The 27024-nt window shown below is 42.1% G+C and overlaps 1 long non-coding RNA gene across 1 annotated transcript; it reads left to right on the top strand.

Moving 5' to 3' along the window:
- Positions 1-1279: 1279 nt before the first annotated feature.
- Positions 1280-22931, top strand: LOC135175230 (uncharacterized). Its single transcript, XR_010302298.1, has 3 exons — positions 1280-1414; positions 20946-21062; positions 22459-22931. It is a non-coding gene; the product is annotated as an uncharacterized LOC135175230 (long non-coding RNA).
- Positions 22932-27024: the final 4093 nt, after the last annotated feature.

The raw sequence follows: 27024 nt of genomic DNA, 5'->3' as shown, positions 1-27024 counted from the left end.
GGCACTAAAACACTCCTGTCAGTGAAGAAGTATTCCAAGGAGCTGGTTTAGCTGAAGATTTAAATTATCTGTCTTAAATCCTTAGGGTTCTTCTGTGTATTAGCAAGAAAGCACCATGTAACTGGTTTTATTATATGACTTTCACAGATGCTTTTCTTTTTCTGTGTGTGATTGTGCATTTACTGCTTGTTCCAGCAACAATATGAATATTTTTAGAGTTGCAGGAAAAAAGTGTGTAGAGCATCATGCTAGAGAAGTTCTGTATGACTTCATAATTAATGACTGCTTCCTGCTTGAGTTTAGAGTCAGTTATATAAGTGTGATGGTTTGGGAGTTACCTGCCCCCCTACACTTAAGAAAATCACCCAGACTAGACCCAACCAGCTGACAGTTAAGGACTGAAGCTATATTTACATCTTAGAACAATTTACAAGCATATATATACACAAATATATGCAGTTATATACATGTTAAAAGTGATACAGAAACACAATACCCCTCCCAGAAACAATGAGAGTCGCCAGGAGACTCCTGACTCAAACCTCTACCCCCTCCCTATTTCCCTCTCTTCATAAATAACCAGATCAATCCCTGTATATCTCACATGATGGATCTGGAGATCTGAGGTGAGATGTCAAAAAGACAAGGAGACAGAGGAAAAAGGGTTGGGTTGGACTAGAGTTAAGGCAAAGACACAGATCACCAGAAAGAAGGAACAGCCAGAAGTGAGAGCTAACAGAAGTGTGTGAGAAGTGAATGCCTTATGTATATTTTGACTAGTTGCATTTCTCAGCAGAAGAATGGGTGATATAGGGTACTGTTGTATTTTTCCCTTTTCTTCTCACAGCTAAGGATTTAATTTCTCTCAGTAAAATATTCCGGTGAGCCTCAAACCAGCACAATAAGCAACTTTATTATCAGAAAGGACCAGATTTGAGTACTTAATGTTTGCAAGTTTTGTGTTCTTGCTAGGTGGCATCTAACAGCTTCCAAAATGCTAGGGCTGAAAGAGAAGGATGCTTTTTTTTTCTTTTTATTTTCCTTTTTTTTTTTAAATTTAGGCTGGTCTACTTGGGTCAGAATTCAGGGCATGCTCAAAAAGTAGGAGTTAGTTTGTAACATTTATATATCACATTGTAAAGGGTTAATACTCCACGGGGAGTGTTCTTGACCCTGACCCCAGGGTCCTCCTGACTCCTTCCCAGGGGTGGGTCTGACCCTTTCTCCAGGTGTAGTATTTAGCCCACTCTGAGTTCCTGTTTAGTCCCCTGTAGAAACAGAAGAACATCCTGGTTTGCTCTCTCTCGCCCTGCCTCCCTGCCTGACAGCATCATCTTCCTGTTCCTGCTGCTCTTCGTTTTACCACGTGGCCATAATCCACACGGTGGACAAAACCATTGCCATCAGTCTGGTTGTATGTACATATATATTTCGTATCTTGTTTTCCTTTCCCTTTACCTTTTGTGACTCCCCTACCTCAAATACCTTTTATTTATTGTTAAAGTTTTCATTTTAACTTTCAAATCGAAGGCAGACTATTTATTTAGGTGTGCTTTACCTTTTCTTCTCTATGTCTAATTCCCTTTCTTTAAGTAAAAGGGGGTGGTGGTGGGGGAGAGGGAAAGGCATCCTATAAAATTGTTATTGGTTCTACTACCTATATTTGAGTCTCTGGGAAATTTAAACTAGAACCAAGACACACATCATACAATGGTTTGAGTTCTCAAGTTCCAACCCATCTGCCATGGGAAGGGATGTATGTGTGGAACTGTGAAGTATTGCAGTTACTTTTTGTTGTTGTTTAGTATGGCTTTGTTAATGGTGAGCTGCAAATGGAGTTACTGAAATTCCACCCACTTCAGCACAATCTATGTAAATGCAGTCATTCATAAAGCCAGAGCTCTCTCAGTTGTAATCTGAAAAATTTCAGTCTCCATTCAGAGTTTCCTCTGTGCTTTGAATTATTTGGGCCTGCTGCATTAAGATGATTCAAAGTGCTTCATGCTTTGTTGGCTAATGTAGTAGGTGAGGTGTCCTCTCTTATTTCCTGCTCTTGGTTTCTGTGAGGTTTCCCCTTGGCTTTCAGAACTCGGTTGAATTGGGGCTCAGCTATTTGTGTGAAAATGCATTCACCCACAAATCTTAAAAGTGTGTTTACTTTGGTTAGGATAAAATAACTCTGGGTTGTAAACAGCCTTCAGGAGTAATGAACAGAATCCCAGAGAAAATGTAGCTAATCTGAAGTGATGTGGGAGTCCTCAGCAAAAGGCTCTCACCAAACTTTTTTGTCTGTTGTGAGTAGGTAAACATCCAAACTTTGTCTCTTCACACTGCTGAAATAAATGTAGTTGCAGATGTGTGCTATGGGTATTTATGCTGTCTGTACCCAAGTTATAACCCCATATCTGCTCCTTCTCTAGATCTTTGGTTATATTTTTCATTAGTAAACCTTTAAATCATGTTTGGGTTTACAGTTTGGGCTGTTTAGCTGAAGTGATTTTAATCTCCAGTTTTAAATATCTGCTGAATTAGTAAGTGAGGGATTTGATTAAAAACCTTTATGTGTTGTGTTTTATAGTTATTTTCTTTGCAAGATTAGTTTCACAGTATCACAGTATCACAGTATCACCAAGGTTGGAAGAGACCTCACAGATCATCAAGTCCAACCCTTTACCACAGTGCCCAAGGCTAGACCATGGCACCAAGTGCCACATCCAACCTTGCCTTGAACTGCCCCAGGGACGACGACTCCACCACCTCCCCAGGCAGCCCATTCCAGTGCCTAATGACTCTCTCAGTGAAGAACTTTCTCCTCACCTCGAGCCGAAATTTCCCCTGGCGCAGCCTGAGGCTGTGTCCTCTTGTTCTGGAGCTGGCCACCTGAGAGAAGAGAGCAACCTCCTCCTGGCCACAACCACCCCTCAGGTAGTTGTAGACAGCAATAAGGTCACCCCTGAGCCTCCTCTTCTCCAGGCTAAACAACCCCAGCTCCCTAAGCCTCTCCTCGTAGGGCTTGTGCTCAAGCTGTTTCACATGTTGAGTGTCAATGTCCTTAATTTAGTACTTCTTTTGCTATTCAGACTAACAAATTGCATATGTATGCTGCATAAATGGTGAGTAATGCATGCAGTTTGTGTCATATTTTACTCCTGGGGATACTTTTGTGGATTTCAGTTCATGAGGCAAAAAATCAGTGTTATAAGGTTGCTTAAGTACTACTGAATTAGATGTATTACAGTAGACTGTATTCCATATGAGAAGCACTGGAAGTATGTAGAGCCATGTTTTGCAGTTGAAAGTAAGGGAATTATCAGACTATCAGTTAAACAACACTGTGTATATATTAACATCATCATTTTAATTTGAATCAGGGGTGTGTATTTTCAAGCAAGTCAGTTGATCATTCGCACTTGTTGAGCTTGGGTTCACGTTCTGGAGCCAGGTTGGATCATGTGAATGGAATTGCTTTTGCATTAAATCAAGCTGCACTATGCAGTGGTGCGTGTTTTACCTACATCGGGTACACTGGGAGTCTGAGAAAGCAAACTCTGCTTTGCCTCTATAGCTAAGAGAATTATTAACTTGTTAGAAATCCTGAAGGGTATCTGTTAGGTAGGACTTCTTAGATGTCTGGATGGACTGGTCTTGATTTTTGTTTCTTTCAGATTTCAAAGCTGCATCAGCCTCTTGTGCCAAGTTTTTACAGATTTGGAGGGGGAAAAGAGTTCTTTCTTCCAATCAGTTATTGGTCTAGTTGATTGGTTAGGGCTGGGTGCTAGGTTGGACTGGATGATCTTGGAGGTCTCTTCCAACCTGGTTGATTCTATGATTCAGCCTTTAACTGGTTCTTGAACAGGGCTGAACTGAATAAAATGAACTTTATCATCAGCAAAATAGTTTGTGATTGAGCAAACTGCTTTGCTGGTTTATCACTTTGATGCACTCTACAGATTCTTAAGCAGTTTGTTCTCTTCTCTGTTTTAACTTCCATGTAAACTTCATCAGCAGATGCATACTGTTTGAATTTAATATCAGTTCCTTTAATACAATGAGAGAACTTAAGATTTTCATAGTTCAGAAGTGTATGGTTCATTCTTTTGAGATATTTTTGGGGGTAATAAGGATGCCATACTCTGTCTGTAGATGAGTTGCTTGTCTAAATAGATCTATTTAAAAATGAAATGTCTAGAACACTTAGTTATCCGTAACGTCAGTCGCCTCTATTGTTCAGAACCCCTGGGTGCAGACCAAGTGAGCCTCATGCTCAGAGTTGTCTGTTCCCCCTAAACTGTTCTGACTTAGCTGGCATTGGAGTGAGGGGCTGAGGAGGTCATTGCTCTCTTTCCAAAAATCAAGTGAAGGAACCATGTTTCTGGGTGCTGGGAGTTAAGAAGCATTTCTGTAGCTGTGGCTCACTGGTCTGCACATAGAGCATTTGTGAAATAGGCCCTGTGGGCTAGCAGGGACTGCAAAGAGAAGTGTTTTGGGGTATCTTCTCAGAGTTCTTGACTTAGTACTGTGCAGGCTAAGCAGGTAGTATAGATGAAATTCCTAGTATCCCATGAGACCACAGCCTGTGTACTCTGGGGGATACAAATCAATGAACTCATTATTCTCATACTAATTTAGCAAGAGGCTGCAGCTGCTTTTGAACTGTCTAGAGCCAAGTTAAGTGTGGATATGAAATGCAAATGTTCTAATTTGAGGCAAATTGGAATATTTTAATGAGGAAAAATTAGATTATAGACTGTGGAAAGGAAACAATGGTGATGCCTTCTTCACTCATATATAAAAACAAGAACAAAAACATAGATAAGACAGGGTCAGTGTGTGCATCTCTGTCGCAGTTGGTGCCTGTGCTTTTACTCCCTGGGCTGCTTCTGTGTAACTAATCCTTCTGCTTTCTAACTCCCCTTGCCAATCCTCCAACCTCAACTTGCATGTAAGACAAACTCTGGGATAAGGTAGAGGAATGGAAAGAAAGTGGAAGGGTGGTTGGGAGCCCCTCCTGGGGACTTAAATTTCTGGGAGGGCTGCTGTGTTCCTGTATTACCTTTACCTTGTATATTGCTGTAAATATTGTAAATATCTGCTTGTATATTGTGCTAAGCTGCATTCCTTAACTTGCATCCATCTGAGTTTAAGTCTGGGTGATTTCATAAGAATGAGAGGGATGGGTAACTTTCAAGCCATCACAGTGAAAAGAAAGGTTTTCTTTGTTTTAAGTGAGATCTTTGCACAACCTGTGCATTTGGCTACAAAGGAAAGAGCACTCTTTTTAGTATTTCAAGCTTATAGATAATGAGTGTACTTGAACATGGTAAACATTACATCCCTTCTGAGCAGGGAGTATTGTCAACCCTTGGCTTATTTTCTCATGTAGTTTGGTCCCCTGTTTGGCTGCAGCAGCACAATTTCACAGTGTGCACTCCAAGTTTAGATCCTTTTTTGACAGTTTTTCTTTGGCATAGTATGTGTTGTCATTTGATACCATGATTTCATATTCTATCTTTCCCCTCCTCTCCTGCTCCTGCTGTGGTTTTGATATCTGTCAAAGTTGCTGTAGTGTTGTTTGTAGTTATTTACCTTTTCCACAACTCTTGTTCAGTGTGGTTTATATTTTCTTCCAGATTGTTGTGTTATGCTTTCAGGTCATTAATCTCTTCATTCCCTTCCCAGCGAGGTCATGGAGACCCAGACCTCTGAGATCTCCTGGAATTTTCTTTAGCAGAGTCCAAGGTCATGAGGCTGAATGCATTGTTTGAATATTCATCCAGCAAGACCTTTGGATACGCAGTGATTGAACTCAGCTGAGCACTGCTGCTTGCTGCAGTCATGATTGATCTTTATTTATTTAACCCAGGCTGTACTTTAAAAAGGTTTTGGTTACAGGCATGTTTGAAATCCTATGCAGATTGCAGTGGCATGGACATCTGAATATTATCTCTCAGTATCTTTATTGCTGCTAAGCAAAAATAGAGGCCCTATTCTTTTCACAGAGTTATCTAATTAATGAGTTATTCTCTTAGCCTTGAAATATTATTTATGAGAGTTTTGAGTGAAGTTACACAAGGTCAACATCTCCAAAGAGCAGAACTAAATTTTGTAAATGAGGGAGTAAGACACAGACACACATTACCAGTTCTGGTAGAATGTAAGCTTAGATAAAAATGCCTGATTTCAGAAGGAGCTGTCTTCCAAATGTGCCAGGCTAAAGATTGTTTTCCAGATTCTAACACTGAGACAACTTCAGGACTTGCCAGTGCATGAATTTTGCCAAACTGTGGACAATTGATTCTGATAATACTGCAGGCTATTTCAATCCTTGTGAGAGAAAGGAAAATGGATAAAATGGCATGTGTTTTCACTTAAATTTTATTCTGGGATGATATGAGTACTCACAGGGAAGGAGAAATAGAAATCATTAAAAAATGGAATAGAAGACTGGAGAGACAGGATTAGGATCCTGTCCAGCCTCTGGAAAGACCCTTGTATGGAAAGTGAGGCCATGTGGCAAGGCATAGGGAGGTAAATTTTGGATGTCTCCAGGGTGATTTATTATAGAATGTATTAGTAATGGCCATTGATAGAGCAACCAGCTGAGTAGGTGAGGGGAGAGCAGTGGATGTTGCCTACCTTGACTTTGTCAAGGCTTTTGACACTGTCTCCTGTAATATCCTCATAGGTAAGCTTAGGAATTGTGAGTTAGATGAGTGGACAGTGAGGTGGATTGAGAGCTGGCTGAATGACATGACATAGCTCAGAGGGTTGTGAGCAATGGTGCAGGATCTAGTTGGAGGTCTGTGGCTAAGTGGTGTCAGTACTGGGTCCAGTCTGGTTCAACATCTTCATCAGTGACCTGGATAAAGGAACAGAGTGCACTGTCATCCAGTTTGCTGGTGCTACAAAACTGGGAGGGGTGGCTAACACATTAGAAGGCTGCTGCCATTCAGCAAGAGCTGGGCAGAGATGAACCTTATGAAGTTCAGCAAGGGCAAGTGTAGTCCTGCATCTGGTGGGGAGTAATCCAATGCATCAATACAGATCTGGGATTGACTGGCTGGAAAGCAGCTCTGCAGAAAAGGACCTGGGAGTGCTGGTAGACAAGTTCACCATGAGCCAGAAATGTGCTCTTTTGTCTGAGAAGACCAGGGGTTTTATGGGGTGGATTAAGAAGAGTATGGCAGGCAGATTGAAGGAGGTTCTCCTGCCTCTCTACTCTTCCCTGGCGAAGCTGCACCTGGAGTATTGTCTAGTTTGGGCTCCCCAGTTCAAAAGAGGCAGGAAGCTGCTGGGTAGAGTACAGTTGAGGGACACAAGGATGATTAGAAGCATCTCTGTTAGGAGGGGCTCTGTTATGAACACCTGGGGGCTTTCAGCCTGGAAGAGAGACGACTGAGAGAGGATCTTATAAATCCTATAAAGTTCATGAGGATGGGGCTGGACTGTTCTCAGTGGTGGCTGGTGATAGGACAAGGGACAACAGGTATAAATGAGAACACAGAAGGTTTCACTTGAACTGAAGGAGGACTTTACTTTGAAAAGGATGGTACAGTGGAACAGGCTGCCCATAGAGGTTGTAGAATCACCTTCTCTGGAGATTTTAAAAACCCACTTGGACTGTGGAACCAGATCTAGGTGTACCTGTGATAGCAAGGGGGTTGGATCTCCAGAAGTCCCTTCCAGCCCTTACCATTCTGTGATTCTGCCTTTCATACATATCAAAAGGTTGTTTATTTAAAAACTACACAGATGAAAGGAATCTGCCAGGTCTGTGGTCTCTTAATGTCTTTCAAGAGATAGGTGCTCAGAGCAGGTGTGGTGAATGTCTCTATGTGGGGTGCAGCTTCTTTGTAAACCCAGGATGCTTTGAGATATCTAACAATGAAATGGTTTGTTTTTGTTCACTTGTGATCATGTTGTCTCTGCAGCTTGCCAGAATGTAGAAGTCCCTATCTCAGATGCTTATGGCCTGCTGTGATCAGCACAGCACTGCTCCAGCCAGCAGAGCCACTTCTGGGACATATGCTTTGTTAAGGTTCAATCTTCCAGGTTATTTTCCAGGACTGTGCTCTCTTAACACTGCTATTTCTGTCTGTAAGGTGCCAGAATACTCCTGAGAGCAGCTGCCATGCCATGGCAGGTGCTAATCTCCAATGATGGGGAGATGACAGCAACCAGGACAGGCCAGAGTCCTTGGACATTACATTAAGTACAGCTGGCATTGCAGAGCAGGACACATCCAAATACCTCAGTGTTGGGAAGGCATTTAGTGTCCACTGTGCTTTTTAATCTTATTATACCAAATACGTTTTCTTTAAGTTATGCAGTGGTAAGTTTTTGTCTGACTTGACTTTGACAAGGTTTTTGACAGTGTCTTACATAATATCCTCATAGGTAAGCTTATAAAGTGTGAGTGGACAGTGAGGTGGGTTGAGAGCTAGCTGTGTGATGTAGCTTGGAGGGTTGTGATCGATGGTGCAGGATCCAGTAGGAGGCCTATGGCTAAGTGGTGTTCCCCAGGTGTCAACAGTGGGTCCTGTCTTGTTCAACATCTTCATCAATGGCCTGGTATTTGGACATGACTAGAAGTTAATGCATGCTGCTCAAGAAGCAACTCACTGGGCAGATTGCATGCCATGCCAGTGGTCATTCTGGCTCTGTCTGTGGCTAACACTCAGTGCTGCAGAAGAGCATGAAAAATTCCCATTGCAAATGGGTGCATGGTGTGAATACCACTACAGAAAGAATGAATGTGCAGTAACTTCAAAGAGCACTCTCAAGCAAGCAGAAAATCACCCATGGAGGCTTTCATCCCAAGACATTTGTCCACATTGCCTTTACAGGGCACAGTTTGTCTTCTTCAGTGTATAATGTATAAATGATGCAACCTTAATTTTAGATACTCAGCTAGCTGTGACACACAGCCCTGAGAAACACTCATTATTCTTTGGCTTTGCTCTTCTTTTTTTACTTCTTATTTATTCAAACAGATTACATTCCCATTTGGATAGGATTAGCTGTGGTTTAGAAGTATTGCTGTGGTTTGTTCTGCAAAAATGAGTGCAGTATTTGGCTTAGTGATGTCTGTTTCATGACCTGAAACATCTTGGATAAAGCACACAAGAGTGTCAGCATTTGTATCTAACTGGATTTCCTGTAGTATAAAGACATGAGGCACGTTTGAGGCCTTCTCATGAACTTTCCCATGAGGAGAACACAGAATTTGGGGATTTATTCATAGCCTTTAGGAAAGAGATAGGATTTCCCCTCCCTCCCCCCTCACTGCTGCGTTTCTGATTAACATTAATCTAGAACAGGCTCAACTAGTAGCACCCAACATTGTCCCGTGACAGGACACATGATAGCATCCAGCAGAATGACCTATTGCATGTGTGTGTGTTCCCAGTGTGCCCCCATCCTGTGCCACTGCTTATACAGCCCAGGGAACCCCATACACAGCTGTTCTTTCAACAGTCAGAAAAGTGACTTTGCCCTCAAGCAGTTACACTTCACATTTTTAGAATTAAAACTAACCAGATAAGTACAATAGATGCAATTTGTGTTTAATACTTATTTGTGCCATTTCATATGGCAAATCCCTGTTTTCTTAGGGAGACAGAATTATGCAGATTGGCTTTCAATTTAATTTTTCAAAATGTGAAACAGAGTGTTTGTGTTTAAGCCACTATGAAGAGTGATGTTACACAGTATCACCAAGGTTGGAAGAGACCTCACAGATCATCAAGTCCAACCCTTTACCACAGAGCTCAAGGCTAGACCATGGCACCAAGTGCCACGTCCAATCCTGCCTTGAACAGCTCCAGGGACGGCGACTCCACCACCTCCCCGGGCAGCCCATTCCAGTGTCCAATGACTCTCTCAGTGAAGAACTTTCTCCTCACCTCCAGCCTAAATCTCCCCTGGCGCAGCCTGAGGCTGTGTCCTCTCGTTCTGGTGCTGGCCACCTGAGAGAAGAGAGCAACCTCCTCTGTTGCTGCTACAAACATAAAGTATCTTTACTAATTTCATTTTTCAGTTTTATTTTGGGTCCAAGTGATTTTTGTTAGTGTTGGAAAGCCATGCACAATAACATAGCTCTGATGCTGAAGAACTGAAACTCTGACTAGCTTTGTCTCTCTTCAAGGCAGAGTGCAATGTAAACAAGCAAACACAAGCCATAAATGGAGAGAACTTTACTTTGGAGGTTTTAACCTTCTTAGCTAGACTACTGAAAGTTCATACTGGGAACCAACCTCATCAGGAATGCACACCATTTGTTTTAGTAGAAAAGAAGAGGGGTTTTTTAATCCTCTGTAGCAGAGACATTGCTAAAACATGGTGTAACCACGTTATGCTGTGTATGTGTTTCTTAGCACAAATTAAATTGTTCCTTGTCTCAAACTGAAATACAATAAAAATCTGATTGTGCTCAGATTGGCAGAGTTAAAAACAATAGAGTGTGAACTAAACTAAGCTCGACAGCAGTGTCTTCCTTGCTCCTTCACCCCTGAGAAGTACTGCTCCACCTCCCCAAGGGAGGTGAGGACTTGCTGTACAAGCACTGCCATTCTCCTAGGCTGGATGGCACATGGTGCAGATTGATACCATTGGGTAGGGCATGAAGCCACATTTTTTGTGGGGCTTTAACAGAGGGCATAAGACAACTCTTACCATGAGATATGACATGGCTGTAGAATCATAGAATGGTTTAGGTTGGGACCTCAAAGATCATCCAGTTCCAACCCCCTGCCACAGGCAGGAACACCTCCCTTTAGAGCAGGTTGCTCAAGGCCTTATCCAACCTGGCCTTGAACACCTCCAGGGAGGGAGTATTCACAACCTCCCTGGGCAACCTGTTCCAGTGTCTCACCATCCTCACTGCAAATAACCCTTTCCTAAGATCTAGCTTGAATCTCCCCTCTGCCTGTTTAAAACCATTACCCCTTGTCCTGACATGACAAGACCTTTATGAGACTAGCTGTAAGGGGTCTGTGAAGAAAAGTGTCTAATCTTCTTCCTAAGCATAGTCCCAGGAAGAAGGTCCTGTTGCTGCTACTTCTGTTTCCTGAAGTAGCAGCCACAAGATACAAGAAGATAGCAGATTGTAAACTTGGGTTGTAGGTGTACATCTTCAGTCATTAGAACTTCAGTAATCTCAGTTATTTTACTAACTCTTTTCTTCCCCTACATTTTTTATGTTATAGCTTAGACTTTGTTTCATAATACCCAAGTATCTACAGCTTTAAATGGGAAATATCTGTACCTGTTTACAGTGCTTTATGCTGCTTGTTAGTAAAAGAGCTAACTGTGATAATCAGTGATATTTTTGATGTCTTCATTCAGCCTTTATCTCTCATGTAAGAGTCTTAACTTTTGGACCTGAAGAAACTTGTGGCTAGTGTTGAATATACTGGCCAGTGCAAAATTCAGCAGCAGGAATAGAATATGGGAACACTTGCCTAGTCTTGTTTCCTTGTGTTTTCATAAGCTGGCATTTCTGCCTGCAGAAGAATATACTTTGCTACCTTCAAGATCTTGTTTGTGATGGAGACTGCTCTTGTGTGCTGTATCCCATCACATCCTGGAGTCCTTGCTTTGCAGAGGAAAGTCACATTGCATGGTTCTCTGAAGCTGATGTAGAGCTATCTGTAGAGACTTCAGTGAACTTTGTATTAGATATTCTCTCAGGAGCTGGATCTACACCAAAGAACCTCCATTCCCACAAGATACTAACACGAACTCAAAACTCCGTGTTTGCAGCTGACTCCAGCTCCCATGGTATAGTTTATCTCATCTGTGGTAAACACTGGCAACCAAAACTTAGTACTTTTTCAAACTGAACCTAACCTCCTAACAGCAAAGACTTTGTTGTTTTTACTATTTTTGAAGTTTTCTATTTTTATACTGCAACAAAAAGCATTACCTAGTACTTAACAGTGAACCTCTGATTTCTAAATGCAGTTTACTCTTGGGATGAAGGAACTGGAGACTGGTTCCTAATTTTGACTTTTCTTAGACTTTTCCAGTCTCTTTGAGCCAGTGAATAAATCATCTGTGTTTTCTTGCCTATATTATGTCCTCATTGTTCTCCACAGCTGAAGAGGTTTCTCAGAGAGCAGGAAAAAGTTTTCTGAGATGTGTATCTGTAGCATTTTCTTCATTAAGGGAGGACTATGATTTTTTTCATAGTTACCTCTGTATAGACTTCTAAAAAGTGGAATTAGTCTGATTCCTTGTCCTGTCTATGGTACTTTTCAACAATGTTTGGATATCAAGGTGGTGCAACTGTTTTTTACAGTATTCCAGCACTGAAAGAAGGATGATTCTATGGTCATTTTCTGAGATGCTGAAGAGGGCTGTAAGCATTTCAGCAGTATAAAGTAAGCCAATGCCTTTTTGTGTTTCAGATTGCTGTGTGAAGACATCTAAAGCCTTCTGTAGTCATTAGGGTTCCTCAGCTGGATCCAGGGATATCATGCAGAGCTGCAAAGAAAAAAACCAAACCATTTTGGATTAAGGCTGATACTTGGTGATGCAATCTTTGGAAGAACTGCTCCATGCTTTCCAACAACACTTTAAATTTTAAGCTAGACCAATGATTTAAAAACTACATTCTGAAAGTCTGGTAGCATTTTGAGAGCGTGCAGGTTGCAGAATTTAACAGGCAAAGAAAAGTGAGGCTGCTGCAGCTCTGTGTCTCCTGGTCCAGCATGTATCCCCAGCAGGCACACATGCACAGTAAATATACATGTCCATGTGTATGGTTAGATGCATACATGCATCAACACAGAGCACACATGGCAGTTATTCAAATGTGTGTGGCATGGATGGCCTCATGCTGTTCTCCCAAGCTATTTAAGATGCAAGTCAAATAGACATCTTTATAGTGTATCTGTATAGATACATAAACAGCATATGTATGCACATATATATTCTCAGCCTGGACTGTATCTTCCTCTGGATCCAGATCTCTCCAGCTGGTGACACTGGGGCATGTAAGCTCCCAGGGTGCAGTCCCACTGCAGTTGCTGCTACTCTTAGTCACATGGACCTCTCTGCCCATGGTCTAGCTTCAGCTGCTGCACTTGTGCAGGAAGAACCGATTGCCTAAGGCTATGATCCCCTCCTGTGACAGCTTGGGGAGTGGTGATGAGTCCTTATCCACTTTAACGAAGAGTTGCTGTGCTTAGGCCACGTATCCTGACCAAGATGTTCCCCTCCTATTTGTCTCCAACCTGGTAGGACAGCTATTGAACCACTCGTGTGTGTGTCAGGTGGTACCTGGAGTTTAGGTGTTCAGCATGCTTGTGTCCATGAGGACCCTAATGAATATTGGTTATAATATTGTGTTTATACATATATATATGTATTTTCTTTTTCTGGAAAGCTGCCTGGAAATCTGATTTCTTTTGATGCTCAAGTTCTGGGCTTTTCTCCCATTGTCTTCATACTTCTCAGGCCGGGCTGCACAGGCAGCTTTTGCAAAGCTTTAGCCAAAACTTTATGCCCCTGTGGCAGATTGCTGGGAGGCTTTCAGGAAGGCTTTGAGCTGTTCAGTGGGAAACAAAGAGAACTGGCTGGCTCACCCTGGAAAGATGACTCCCTGGAAGGGAGGTGTGTGTCATATTACTCTGAATAAGCTTTATCACTAAGAGGGTTTAATGAAAAAGACATGTTTACTCAAAACACAGATTTACAGGAATGGAGTGAAATCACTCAAAAAGTTAAAATCACAAAAACATATTACTAAGGGTACATTTCAGTTCTGTTTGCCTGCTTCAGCATTTTAGGTAGCTTGTGAGGATAATTAGCTCTTTTGCAGCCTGCTCAGCAAAATAATTACAATTAAGTGGTGAATTATAGGGGTCTGGGTTTTGAATGGTTTCCAGACAAAGCTGCTTGTGGCAATCCTTTTTGTCACTGGTCCAGGAGATCCTGCCTCTGTCTTGTGTGCCCCTGGCCCTGTTCCCTGTAGTGGGCCATAGGGCAGAAAGTGGTGGTGCTGGGTCAGATTTACTCGCACCCGATGATCTCATCACCATGTCTTGATGAACGTTTGAACGATCTCACCCACCATGGCTTGGTGAACATTTCTACACACCAGTACTTCAGGTAGGCATTAAGCAGCTTTCTTCAGGTATTCTTACCACATCATATAACTTGAAAGTTTTATTTCATGAGAAACAACAATAGCATACTTTGTTTCCCCCCATATTGATTTCACTTACTGTAAGCTGTGCAGAGAGGCTATGCCAGAGACCCTGGAGGTGTTTAAAAGGAAGATGGATGAGGCATTTAGTGCCATGGTTTAGTTAATGAGAAGGGTTAGGTGATAGGTTGGACTCGATGATCCTAGAGGTCTCTTCCAACCTGTCTAATGCTGTGGTTCTGTGATCTATAAACACATGGAAAAAGAAACAGAGCATCTAGACACTGTGCTGTTTTTTTCTTTACTATCTAATAGATTAAGGGTAACCCTGCCAGAGTCTGTTTTCTTGCTGAGTTTGTTTTATTTTGCAATACTAGAAGTGGTCTTTCATGGAATAAAAACATTGAAGAGGAAAAGCTTAAACAAAAAGGAAGCAAGTTTATTAGAAATGTTTTTTAGAGCTTAAAGTATTCAATACACAAGCAGCAAGGCTGAATCTGTGGCTAGAACTGAAGGAAAGTAAAAAGGGTGGATTGACCATCAGATATTAAACAACGTTGTTTTTTTTTTTACTCTGCCTATAGTGGGAAATTAGAAAGAGCATCCATTCAAAATAGAGTGAAATTAGTTGATCCAAGGTGACTGTTTCAGTTCATTGCACTGTTGGGTTGTCCCTTAGGGGAGCACCTCCAGAAAGGTGTATTTGTTCATGCTGAGTGTGATTATCCTGAGTTGCAGGCTGTTAAACTGTTTACTCTTCAACTATCATCACCGAGCCTGAAGCACTAAGCCACTCTTGAGTTTGTAGAAGTTTTCCTTGCACAACAATGGGAATGTTTGCAGATAATTGAGATGCCAACCATCTCTTACACTGACAGTAACTGTGGTCCTCAGGTTTGACCTACCTAAATAGTTTCTGCAGTCTAAACCTGTGAGCCCATGATTATAAATACTAGAGGTCAGTTGACATTTAATAGCTGCTCTTCTCCTTAGAAGTAAAATAACTCAAGCAATTTACCACATCTGCTGTCTCTTGCTATAGGTGTTGTCTGAAGGCAATGAATTGACATCAGAAGAATCCCTGTTAGGGAGAATTAGTCTTAGGGCTTCAGTGTTTGCTTGCTTGACCTTATCTCAACATTTTTTTTCCTTGTGTTGAAGAGTCACCTTATACAAATCCCTGCTGAAAGCTTTGATGTCCTTGGTGGGACTGTTAGGCCTGTTCAGGTTTTCTTTTTAAGTGCAAAGAGGTTTCCCAGCCTACTATCCTGGTAGCATTTTCTGAAAACTCTTTGAGGATTTGATTTTATTTTTAAACCATAATAAACACTATATTGAAAAGAAGAAATGGGAACTTGTTTGTTTTAAAAGGCCAAATATTGATTTGTGGCTTTTTTTGCCCCCACCTATTGACAAATGGGGTTTGGCTGTTGGTAATCAATGGCCTTGTGAATATTTATAGGGTACATAACCAGATGTAGAGCAATTGATTCTTTCTAGCAGCACTACTTGCTTAATTAGTTTTAGTGTGGCTGAAGAGGACTATGCATGTTATCCTGGGCAAGGATTTGGCTCTATGGACTTTTCAAGTCTGGTAAGACTCAAAAAATGTGTAAAATCTCTGTTCAGTAAATTAACATCAGAAACTATTATTAGCTTTTGTTTGTAGTTCAAGCACGATGTCATAATTGGCATAGTGCTACAGAAAAACTCCAAGCTCATGGCTCAGATCTGTTCTTTCTCAACTCAGTGTCTTCAGTGTCTGCTCTTGAGGCTGCCTGTCTCTGAGGAATGGTTCATGTGATACAATCTTTTTAGGATTCAATTCAGTGTTATCTCTCTCACGGGAAGAGGGACAGCAGACTTTGCTTGGAACTGGTTATAACTGCATGATTTCCAGTCAACTTATCCTTACATAAAACTGCACTGAACAGTTGTTTAACTTTTTATGCTGGCATAAAGTTCTCTCAGGCTATTCCAGCTAAATAGCCCCAGAGAGGCGCACAGAACTTGCTCCTGAAATTTAAAATCTCTCTTTCCCCATCCTTCTATTTATACTGTAGTAATTTAGAGTTACAAAAGGCCTGAGGAACACAGTATCACAACAAAAACATATGTTTGCAACTGTAAAGCAGCTCAGGAAACAATGTTCTTCCAAGTTACATGAAGTCGGAGTATGGTAGTGGCTGTTTTGTAGCAGTCTCAAGTTGTGCTAGGGGAGGTCTAGGCTGGTTGTTAGGAGGAAGTTCTTCCCAGAGAGAGTGATTGGCATTGGAATGGGCTGCCCAGGGAGGTGGTAGAGTCACTGTCCCTGGAGGTCTTCAAGAAGAGACTGGCTGAGGCACTTAGTGCCATGGTCTAGTTGATTGGCTAGGGCTGGGTGCTAGGCTGGCCTGGATGATCTTGGAGGTCACTTCCAACCTGGTTGATTCTATGATTCTATGATCTTTTCCAGTCTTGCTTTTTCACTCGATGAGGACAGGAGCTGCTAAAGTTTGGAGCAACTACACTAAGTCCTTGTAGTTGCGGAGGAATGATCTGATCTGTAGTGTCTCTTTTGAGTTATTTGATGATTTCCTGAATGTCTACTTGAATAAATTTCTCTTCTGTCAAAAGCTTGAAAGCCTTCTGTATGATGTGACTATTTATTTTGCCTTTGATACAGTCAGATACAAACAAAATCTATTAATCTGAAAGGAAGGTGTAAGAAGAGCGTAATCCTATTCTTCATGCAGTTAAAAAAGCCTTTCAAACCAGACACATCATCCTTTCATAAGGACAATCTTACTAACTTTGTTGAATTATTATTTCCCTTGTTTCTGAGTCTTTTGGCCAAGTGCACATAAATGCCTAATGAGAATGCTGTAGGGTCTGCAGTTAAAGGTAACATATATCTTTGTCAGGCAGCAATTTGTTTAACGTTCTCTTTGCTGGCTGAAACATCCTCCTTACCCTTAGTCCATAAAATTGTTTTCTTCTTCCATGTGTGGAGTTTTATTCTCTTAAGAGGTTGAAAAATGCAGTAGCTTGGGGTGCAGAGCAGCCAATATACCACATTGGAGTAGTGGCAGATTTAAACTATGGTAACTTGTGAATTAATACAACTATAAAAGAAAGTCTTAAATACCAGAAAACATTCCCAAAGGAATTGTATTTTGTGTTTATAGACACGATGTATACTGATAGAAGGCATTTAATGCTGTTATTTTATTGGGCACAGCAGAAGAAATCTTCAGTTTGTGCTGAGGAGACAAATAGAAGGGTAAATACTACAGATGTGGAATTAATTTCTACAGACATCTATTCCCTACATCAAGGATATGGTGAATGAAGAAACATAACTTTATAAGCAAGTGGAATTAAAAGGCAATCAAATCAGTTGTCTGCTTACCTTTATTATGGCCATGAGGAGCCAGAATATTGTCAGTATGTAGACAATATGGCTGATGCTGTTATATCTGAACCTGAGATGGCTCTTGCAAGACCAGCCTGGTCGTCCCTCATGTTTTGCAGCCGTCCTAGTTGACTGTGCTCCCTGCCAAACAGTACAACTTACAGAAAGCACTGGACAGCCTAGTTTTGTGGAAGACTTCTGTTAACATTCACTCCAGATAAACAACATCATTCCTTCGTGGTTTTGAACTCCTGAGTAATGATGTGAGGTTGGATGATTCCGTTTTAAGTCTTTAGACCATAGCAGCAGTATGTGTTGTGTAAGTAATGTTGTTTTGTGTGGGCTTGTCAAAACTCTAGCAGGTGTCTTAAAGGCAGTAACACTTCCAGAGCATTCCCCCCACCATCTTTTTTGGAATCATTACTGTATTGTAATGCATAAATAGTGGGAGTGAGACAAATATCCATTGCCTGTAAAAGTAGTGCCTTGGAAGGTTCAGCTTAGCCTGGTGAATAGTCCTTATTGAGCTGTCTCTCTTGCTGTAGTTCCTACTTTCTTGCACTTGGAGTGAGGCACTTGGTTAACTCTTTCTGTGAATCTGAATCTATTAAAGTGTCCAGTTTTCAGGGCTCTTCAGAAAGAAACTGCACATGAGTCCTACTCCATCTCTCAGCAGCAGTAGCTCTAACCAGGACCGTAGTCATCTCATAGTATTATAAAGCACGACATCAAAACAAAGCAGCACCAAGACAACTAACAAATGTCATAATTTCATATACACAAATGTTTTGTAAATAAATAGAGTTGTAAAGAGTGGACTAGTCCTTAAAAAAATTCCAATGACAACTTTTAAACACGAGGAGAGGTGAAAAATGGTCTTTAAAGAACTGTTCTCATAATACCATGGTGGTTTAGAGATGGCTTTCAAAGTACAACAGCTGGGATTCTGTGTGTAAATTATTTTGGTTTCTAAATGATGTAGATAGTTCAGTAGAGAAATATGGAAACTATAATCTGTAATCTCAAAACCATGTTGCTCCTGCTACCTGATATACTTGCATATCTGTCTAGGTATTTGAGTGTGCTGCCGGGTGCTATAGGTTAATGTTTCCTGAGACTTTGAAGGGTGAGGCAGAGGAGCTGGCTGCTACCTAAACCTGTTCAGTGCTCTCTGCAGAGAGAGATAAAGAGAACGACCGAGAAGAAGAGAAGAAGCAGGGAAGGGAAACAGCTGGGATCCTGTTACCTTCAGTCGCAGATGGGGGAGAGAGAAAGAGACGGGTGCGTGACCCAGGGATGATCTGCTGTGGGGTTCGTAAGGGGTTCTTCAGGTGGTCCCCCCTTGGTAGTCTGGTGGGAATGCCACCCTTTGGCAGGCATTCGACCTGCCTTTGGTACAGTTTTCTGCTGGGTGCCCAGCATCAGCTCCCCAGGAAATCGTCCTGTGTATCCTCATGCATTCGCAGGGTCGGCCTCTGTCCCCTCCCTGGCTGTACCTGTCCATGCCCTGGATACACATCAGCCTTTTCTCTTCGGGGTTGCTGAGATAAGATGTAGGCATCCTGGGCATTGCAGCCAGGCTGCGGTCTAGGAGTTTCCAAGGCGTTGTCTGTTGATTTGCATCCCTGAGCTTTAGGCCAAGCACCGAGTCTGAGTCTCGGGAGTTAACAAAGGCAATCTTTATCTTTGTTGGTTAGGGAGAGGCGATGCAATCTTTATCTGTGTTGATGAGCAGGAGGGAGGAGTTAGACTCTCACGTCGTCCTAAATAGAAAATGTGTTATTGTGGACTGGAAGAAGGTTTACTAAGCATTTGACTTACCATATTCACAGTTAAAGCAAGGAAGGGCATTATAAAAACATCTGAAAGTCTGAGAGCCTTTGCTCCTCAAAATCCTGTTCTTTGGCTGGAATAGAGGTTTAACTTTGAGGCAGAAGAGGTATCCTGTGTTCTTTGATAACCAGTCTTGGGATGGTATATTGAAAAGATGAGTCATCAAGGGAAGAGGATTAGGAAACCAAGCACAAAATCAGAGCAAATACTCAGAACAACGTCGGGGCCGAGGGCTCGTTCAGGCTGCGTGTTGTCAGGTCAGGATGGGAGCTGAACTCTGTAGAAGATAGAAGGACATTGCATGCTTTTTTGTGAGAGTTGGGCTTCATCAGCAAATGCTCGACTCCATTGAATTTTCCTTTTCTGCTTTCTGCAAAACCAGAATTTTGCCTTTCTGAGGCAGAAGTGCATCAGTGCTTATATGTGCAATATGCACACTTATGGACATGCATGTAATGTACATTTCTGGCACAGCAAACTAATTAGAGTTCGTAGTGAAGGTCACATTTCTGACAAAGTTGTATGCTTCAGTGCTAAAATGGTAAAGCAGGTCTAGTCATGTAAGCCAATACTGATGGAAAAATAGTGATTACATTTTGTGCTGATTGGCCAAGTTCATCTTGCTCAAACTTTCTTGGCTCCAGAAATAAAAGAATGATTGACTTAGTTCTATACGGGATCAGATAGTATCTTAACTATTACTGCTTTAGTTCAAACTTTGAAACACCATTGCTTGCAGCTGGAAAATACATGCTGCTAGGAAACAATGCCATTGTGGAATGCTGCAGACTGAAAAAAATCACCTGCTCGTCCTGATTTCAGTGCCATTGCTGTCTGACAGAAATGTCAGGCTGGTCTTTTGGCCTCTGAATGAGATGCAGGCATTTCCCATGGGAGGGGAATTTATGCAGCATAAAGCATGGTACAGCAAGAGCTAACATTGTGACTTCTTGTAGCCAAGCACAGGACTTTGTGGTTTTTTTTGGGGGGTGTTTTGTTTTGGTGTTGGTTGGTTGGTTTTTTTCCCCCCTTTTCTTTAAAGACAAATCCACAATCTGGCAAATGATAGAAGATTGCTCATACACTGGAAGAGATTATGGGCAGCTGTTTGGTTTGGCTCATTCAGTTTAAAAGCAAATTTCCCTGGTAAACCAATAGAAAAATATATGTAGAATGTTGTGGTGGTGTTTGGCATTTTTGGTGGAGTGCACTAAGTTACCTGTAAAGATACCATCATTGTTTTAACATAGTCGTTAAGGCATCTAGACAGAACAGTGTGTGTTTGCAGATAACTAAGCCTGTGTCTGTAGTATTTAAGCAATATATGGCATTGGCTTTCCTTATTGCCCTTGCTTTACTCATTTTTTTTTCCTTTTTGGCTTGGGAACTAGGTTTATGAAATGGGTTCAATGTTTGAATCCAGTTATTAGATGATTTATTGCCCAGTTACCCTCCCCTAGAGCTTTCTGTATGGTCGTTTGAGATCTACATTGAAATTGAGATGCAGTTAATCTTCCACGTTAGACCTACTGAAAAGGGTAATTGAGTTGATTGATGTTTTCCCAGTTTTAGACTTTATCCCCTTTTGGATCCAAACTTGAAGGTGAGAGAGCAAAAAGCAGAATGCACATCCATTTATGGTGAACACGGTCCTCAGAAGATGCTGCAGCCTGGAGATCAGAGGTAAAGGTATTAATCTCTTGGAGTCTCCAAACAGCTTTACTCTGCTTCAGCAAGCTGCTACCAATGGCCAGTTTGCTCTGTAGGATATTGTTAGATGCTTTTTATTTCCTATATTGACAACCAGCTCCTATCATTCCAGAGTCTGAGAAGCTTTATGGACCTTGTCCTGTCACCTTGCCTCCCGTATGAACTTGAAATCTCAGATTAAATCTGCACCTTCTTGTAGACCTCATTCTTGGCATATTTGTTTAATTTTGTGATGAGCTGACTGTCTTCCTACTCTGGTCTTTGCTTTGATGTGACTGCATTTTGTTTCCATTATTTACAGTTGCAGAAACCCTGTTTCCTCTTTCCTCACAGTTCCTTAATTTAGTACATTTTAATGTATCCATCTGTGTTTCTTTCCTGAGTACATAATGTCAATTAGAAAATTCAGGATGATATAATGAAAAGCTTTATCAGCAGTAACATGGAGATAGCTCTTTTATTTCTGGGCAAGGACCACAAATGGAGAGAGATAAAAGAAGCGGGGACTATTGTAAGACACTTCTCAAGCATAACCCACATGAATCACACTATTATTTGGCTTGATGCAGTTTGAACTTGAAAAACCTCTGATGGCATAAAGGACCACCTTTCAGTCCTGTGGAGTTGCCAATGGTCAGACTAAATTTGTTGATGAACATCTTCATAAGAGAGCAGCTACTCTTCCCACTTTGACCACCCTGACTCTGGTTTGTCCAGTGCCTCCAACCACAAAATTTTTTTTCTGTGGAGTAAAATAACATCTTCCTTTGTTGTACTTACTCCAAATAAGCAGCAAATTTAAAGTTCACTGCTGATCTGGAATGCTGAGAGCAAATCTGATGGAGGGATTAATTGTGGGTTTGGGGATGGGATATATTTGACCACAGCTGCAACTTGATCCTTACAAGAAAAAGGCAAAAGCTGTGCACAGTTCCGATTTCCAATCCCTAATTTTCCACTCCTGATCTGAATAATCTGTTGCACTTTAAGGAGTAAGATCTTGAGTTTATAGCAGATAATTTGTGCAGAGTTCAGTAGCTGTCAAACTGCGCCTGAATTTTTAGGGATGCGAAACAAATCACAGAGCTTTTGACGCAGTTGTGTGGTAAGTCCTTGCCTCCTGTGTTTTGGCTTGCTTGGCAACCTTTGGATTGCCTGACAACTGCTTCACTGAACATTTTTTCCCTCATGCACAGCCTAAACCTCCCCTGGTGCAGCTTGCAGCCATTCTGTTTCATTCTATCACTAGTTACTTGGGAGTGGAGACCAGCATGCACCTCCTTGCATGTGCCTGTGTAGAAGGAGGGACATTGCATGGGTGGTGAGCTGTCTCTTCTCTCTACTTTCTTCACTCTTTTTTTACATTCAGACTTTGGCTGCAGTCCCTGGAACAAGCTGCTATCAGTCTGGAAGATCTTCTTCTGATGCCAGCAGCAGCATCTGGATGCCTGGCACAGCTCTTTGAACAGTTGTTTTGGCTTCTATTGTGGTCAGCATGCAGCTGGAATTTTTTTACTCTGCCTGGATGCTTTTTCTCTTTGGCTCACCTTGTGTTGTTTGGAATTCATGTATTTCCAGCCCATGGGTGAAACAGGACTCTTTGCACTTACTTCTCAGTACAGGATCCTTGCCACTCAAATAGAGAATCCCCTTCTGTCTGTGTTTGGATGTGCTTCTTCTAGGAGAAGCACATTAAAACTTAGTCTCACCCTGAAGCTGTTGCACACTTGCAGAGCATATGCTGAGGCTATGAGTACCAAAGGAGAAGCTTTTGTAGAGGTGGTTGCAAATTTCAAGAAATCTATTTGATATCAGAAAATCATCATTTAGCCATGCACAAAATTTTACAATGGGTATTTCTTTAAATGGAGTTTCAGCAAGGACCTTTCTTGGGTCTAAAGTAGGATTCCTGTTAGCAAGCACAGATAAAAGCAAAAAAACCCCCATGAATTACTACTAACATCCCTTTTCTTCCCCTCCACCTGGGTATGAGTGAGCCAGGTTCAGATTCAATTTCTACCTGATTTAGTGCTGTGACAACCTGGCTGCAAGTTAGGGGTGTGTCCTCAGTGTAGCCTTTTACTAGGCCAGCTGAGATATTAGCCCTCTGACTAGCATTTGTGTCTGAGAGACAAGGAGCTATGCCTGTGTCCAGGGATTTCCTGGACCAAGGGAATCTGGGAGATGGAGGAGGAGATGTCTGTCCCCAGAATGTTAGAGAAAAACTGTTTTGTCACTGTGGGGCAAAACTAGATATCAGTGATGCATTTATTTTTCTTTAAAAGGTCTTGTTTGTGGTCTGGGCTGTACCTAACCACTCATTTCCTTTTCATGCTTGCTTAGTCTTTTACTATACCCTTACACCCAAGACAACTGGGCTGTGGGTTTCGTGATCCTAGAAATGTGTCTCTGCTTCCCATTGCTGTGCTGAGACAGATCCCTGCCTGGCAGCAGTTTCTGTGGGCTGCAAGCAAATGTGCACCCTACTGCAGGAGAAGCCAAAGGATTGCTATGAAATTAGGGGCTGCTGGCTAGTACCTATGTAGTGGTTTGGGTGTTCCCTGCCCCCCACACACTTCAGAAATCACCCAGACTAGACTCAGCTGGCTCTGGAAATATGAATGAAGCTTATATTTACAGCTAGCACAATATACAAGCAGATATTTACAGTATATACAGTTATAGACAGAAATAGACAAGGTAAAAGGTAATACAGAAACACAACTCCCCTCCCAGAAACCTGAGTCCCCAGGAGGGGCTCCCAACCACCCCTTCACCTTCCCCCTACTCCTTTCAACCTTACCCCAGTCCCAAGGAAGAATGGAGGCTTGGACAGGGGGGTTAGGAAGCAAAGTGAATTAGTCCAAAATGGAAGGTGAAGTTAGAGAGTAAGATGCAGCTCAGCCAGTTCCCCAGCAGCAGCCCAAGTGAGAGTGGTTATCCATGTTTTTATTTCTTGTTCCTATACATCTCAGCAAGCCTATGAGTGGAGTAGACATCACCACTGTTTTCCTTTCACAGCCTGTGATCTAGTTCTTCTCATCAAAATATTCTAGCCTGCTTCAAACTAGCACAACCTAGTAGAGGTACTGTGGAAATGTGAAAGACAGCTTTCATATCTGCCAGCTGCTCTGAAGAAGCCTAAAGTACTTTCTGGAGCAACAACTATTTTTGGGGACATGGTAAAAGCAAGCAAATATTTGTTGGTTGGCTTGGGCTTTCTGTACCTGGGGCTAGGTGGATGTCACTTTTGGAGTCTCTGGAGAACTTTGTTTAAGAGGAAAAGCTGCATTTCATTGTATCAAAAAAACATGGTCCCCAAACTGCTTCAGGGTAGTCTTTTATGGAAAAGAAATGAAGTGGTGCATTGGCACTAGTGGTGTGACTGTTGCTGGGCATACAGCCCTGGCCACAGTGTGCTGGGGGCCCAGCAGTCCCTACTCCTACCTGGCTCCACTGTGTCCCTACTGCACCAGCTGGCAGAGAAGGAAAAAGGTTTTTGGTCTCCTCAAACTCTTGCTTCTGTAAGTGGACAAAAGAGGCTCTTGGAGCTATTCCTGGGAAAGTCTTCTGCAGGTGATGACTTTGCATCCTTGCCACTCCAAGTCATTCATGGGGGGAGAAGGAAAGAGGAAGCTGAGAGTGAGTGGCTAGGGTAAGCTACTGGTCCCAGCTCTCACTGAGGATAGACAGATCAGGGATTCCTTTCAGTTGTCCCCACTGACCCATGTTGCTCAAAGTCCATCTTAAGCGGCAGTGGTCTCCCTGCCTACCTTGACTGCATTCCTAGGGGCTGGGAGGAAGAAGTAGGGGAAACTTGGACTCTCCCAGGTAATTTTGAGGTGCAGAGTGAAACAGGGCAGAAATGTTCATTATAGTGAACAGCAGTGTTCATTACAGCTCTGACCTCTTGAAAAGAGCAGGCTCTATTTGGCTTTTGAACCGAAAAGACTGCAACAGAGTTAAGTTTGTTTTGTGCTAATGGCAAGGAAGCAGCATTACTTCCAGGACTTCATGTGTTCTTTCCTACCTGCACTAGCTCAGTATTCCCCATGCTTGGCAGATCTGTTAACTGAAATAATAAAGGAAGATGTGACTGTGGTTACACGTGGTGCTTGGCAGGGACTCTTTGTCCTGTACGTTAGCCACAGATTATCCTTCTGCTGCATGTACCATCCGTTTCTCATTTCCTCCCTTTACTCTCTACTCCAATTTCTCTTCTTTTAACATTGCTATCTTTCCCTTTGCCCAGCCTTGTTTCTCCTTGTGGTTCAATGACTGCTATCCTCTACCTTGGATCTCTCCCTTAGTATCAGCAAGAGCACACAGACATGCTGGGTGCAGACACCTCCTACACGCACACGTGCATTGGGGTCCCTGCCCACATGAGCATGTGCACATGCCTGGATTTTTCTGATTGGTTTTGCACCAGTAATCTAACCTAAGTCAACTAGCTTTTATTAAACCCACAACTGTCAAATAGGGCAGAGGCAAGAACCACAAACTATGTATTTCTTCTCTTTCGCCATATGCTGTTCTTACTACATAGAATCAGTCAAGGTTGGGAGGGACCACAAGTGTCATCTAGTTCCAACCCCCCTGCCATGGGAAGAGACACCCTACCCTAGATCAGGCTGGCCAGAGCCTCATCCAGCCTGGCCTTAAACACCTTCAGGGATGGGGCCTCAACCACCTCTCTGGGCAACCTATTCCAGGCTCTCACCACTCTCATGGTGAAGAACTACTTCTTCATGTCCAGTCTTAACCTACCTATCTCCATCTTTGCTCCATTCCCCCTAGTTCTGTCACTCCCTGATATCCTAAAAAGTCCCTCCCCAGCTTTTTTGTAGGACATAATAAGGTCATCTTGGAGCCTCCTCTTCTCCAGGCTGAGACACCCCCAACTCTTTCAGTCTGTCCTTACAGGAGAGGTGCTCCAACCCTCTGATCATCCTTGTGGCCCTTCTCTGGACATGCTCCAGAATGTCCACATGCTTCTTGTAATGGGAGCTCCAGAACTGGATGCATAATGTAAGATATATCTTACTTATAAGTAAGATGCACAATGCTCCTAGTGAAGTCATGGCAAGGTGGGGGGGTTTACTGGATTGCAATCTTTGTAGCTTGGACTGATAGTAGCACAATAAAAATTTGCAGATCTGTTTTATGTATTTTTTTTTAAATCATTGCTGCAAGCTTTTGTTGTTTTTTTTTTCCATTAGGGGAGAAGTAATTTTTGAGTAATTCATAATACATTGCTCACAACTTAAAGGCAGGATATCTGAAACTCTAATTTTGGTTCTATGATGAAAAAGATACATTTAGTCGAAGAGAGGACTTCAGGTTCCTGGATATTATCCAGAGTTCAGTCCAATAACACTTTAAACACAGGCAGGAAATTGAACAATATTGGACCTTTCTTGGTCTAGAAGGCTGAGAAAATACAGAAGATTCTTCTTTATTTTCACAGTCAGTTTGCTTTGTGCTGCACTTCAGCTGTGCTGAAGCCAGTGTAAAAAAGCACCCCTTCATTTATAAACAGTTTACACTGAAAAATATCCCTCTCCAAAATCATGTGGCTATTTTTAGCTCTGTTAGTGTTGGTGTATGAAGAATGACTGCTGAGGCCTGAACATCAATGATAATCTTAGGCTGCTGCAGTGAATGGTAATTCCTACCTGAAATGTCCTTAAAAATATGTTGGTGTGGGACTTAGCAATGTGTTAATTGCAGTGTGTTAAAGAGCATTAGGCTCCACTGGCTTTGCTTCCAAGATCTGAAGGGAGCAGTTTGCTTAATAGCACAAGTGGAGGGAACTGTTTTGCCTCTTACAGGCTTGAGTGAGCACAGAGTTAGGATGGGTGGCTATGGCAGGTCCTGCCCATCCCTCCCACTTAGTACTCAAATCTTCAATTCTTTAATTCTGTGCATTTCT

This window comes from Pogoniulus pusillus, chromosome 5, assembly GCF_015220805.1.
Source record: "Pogoniulus pusillus isolate bPogPus1 chromosome 5, bPogPus1.pri, whole genome shotgun sequence".
Taxonomy (NCBI): Eukaryota; Metazoa; Chordata; class Aves; order Piciformes; family Lybiidae; genus Pogoniulus; species Pogoniulus pusillus.
The sequence above is the reverse complement of the archived record's forward strand: the minus strand, read 5'-3'. Positions and strand labels throughout refer to the sequence as shown.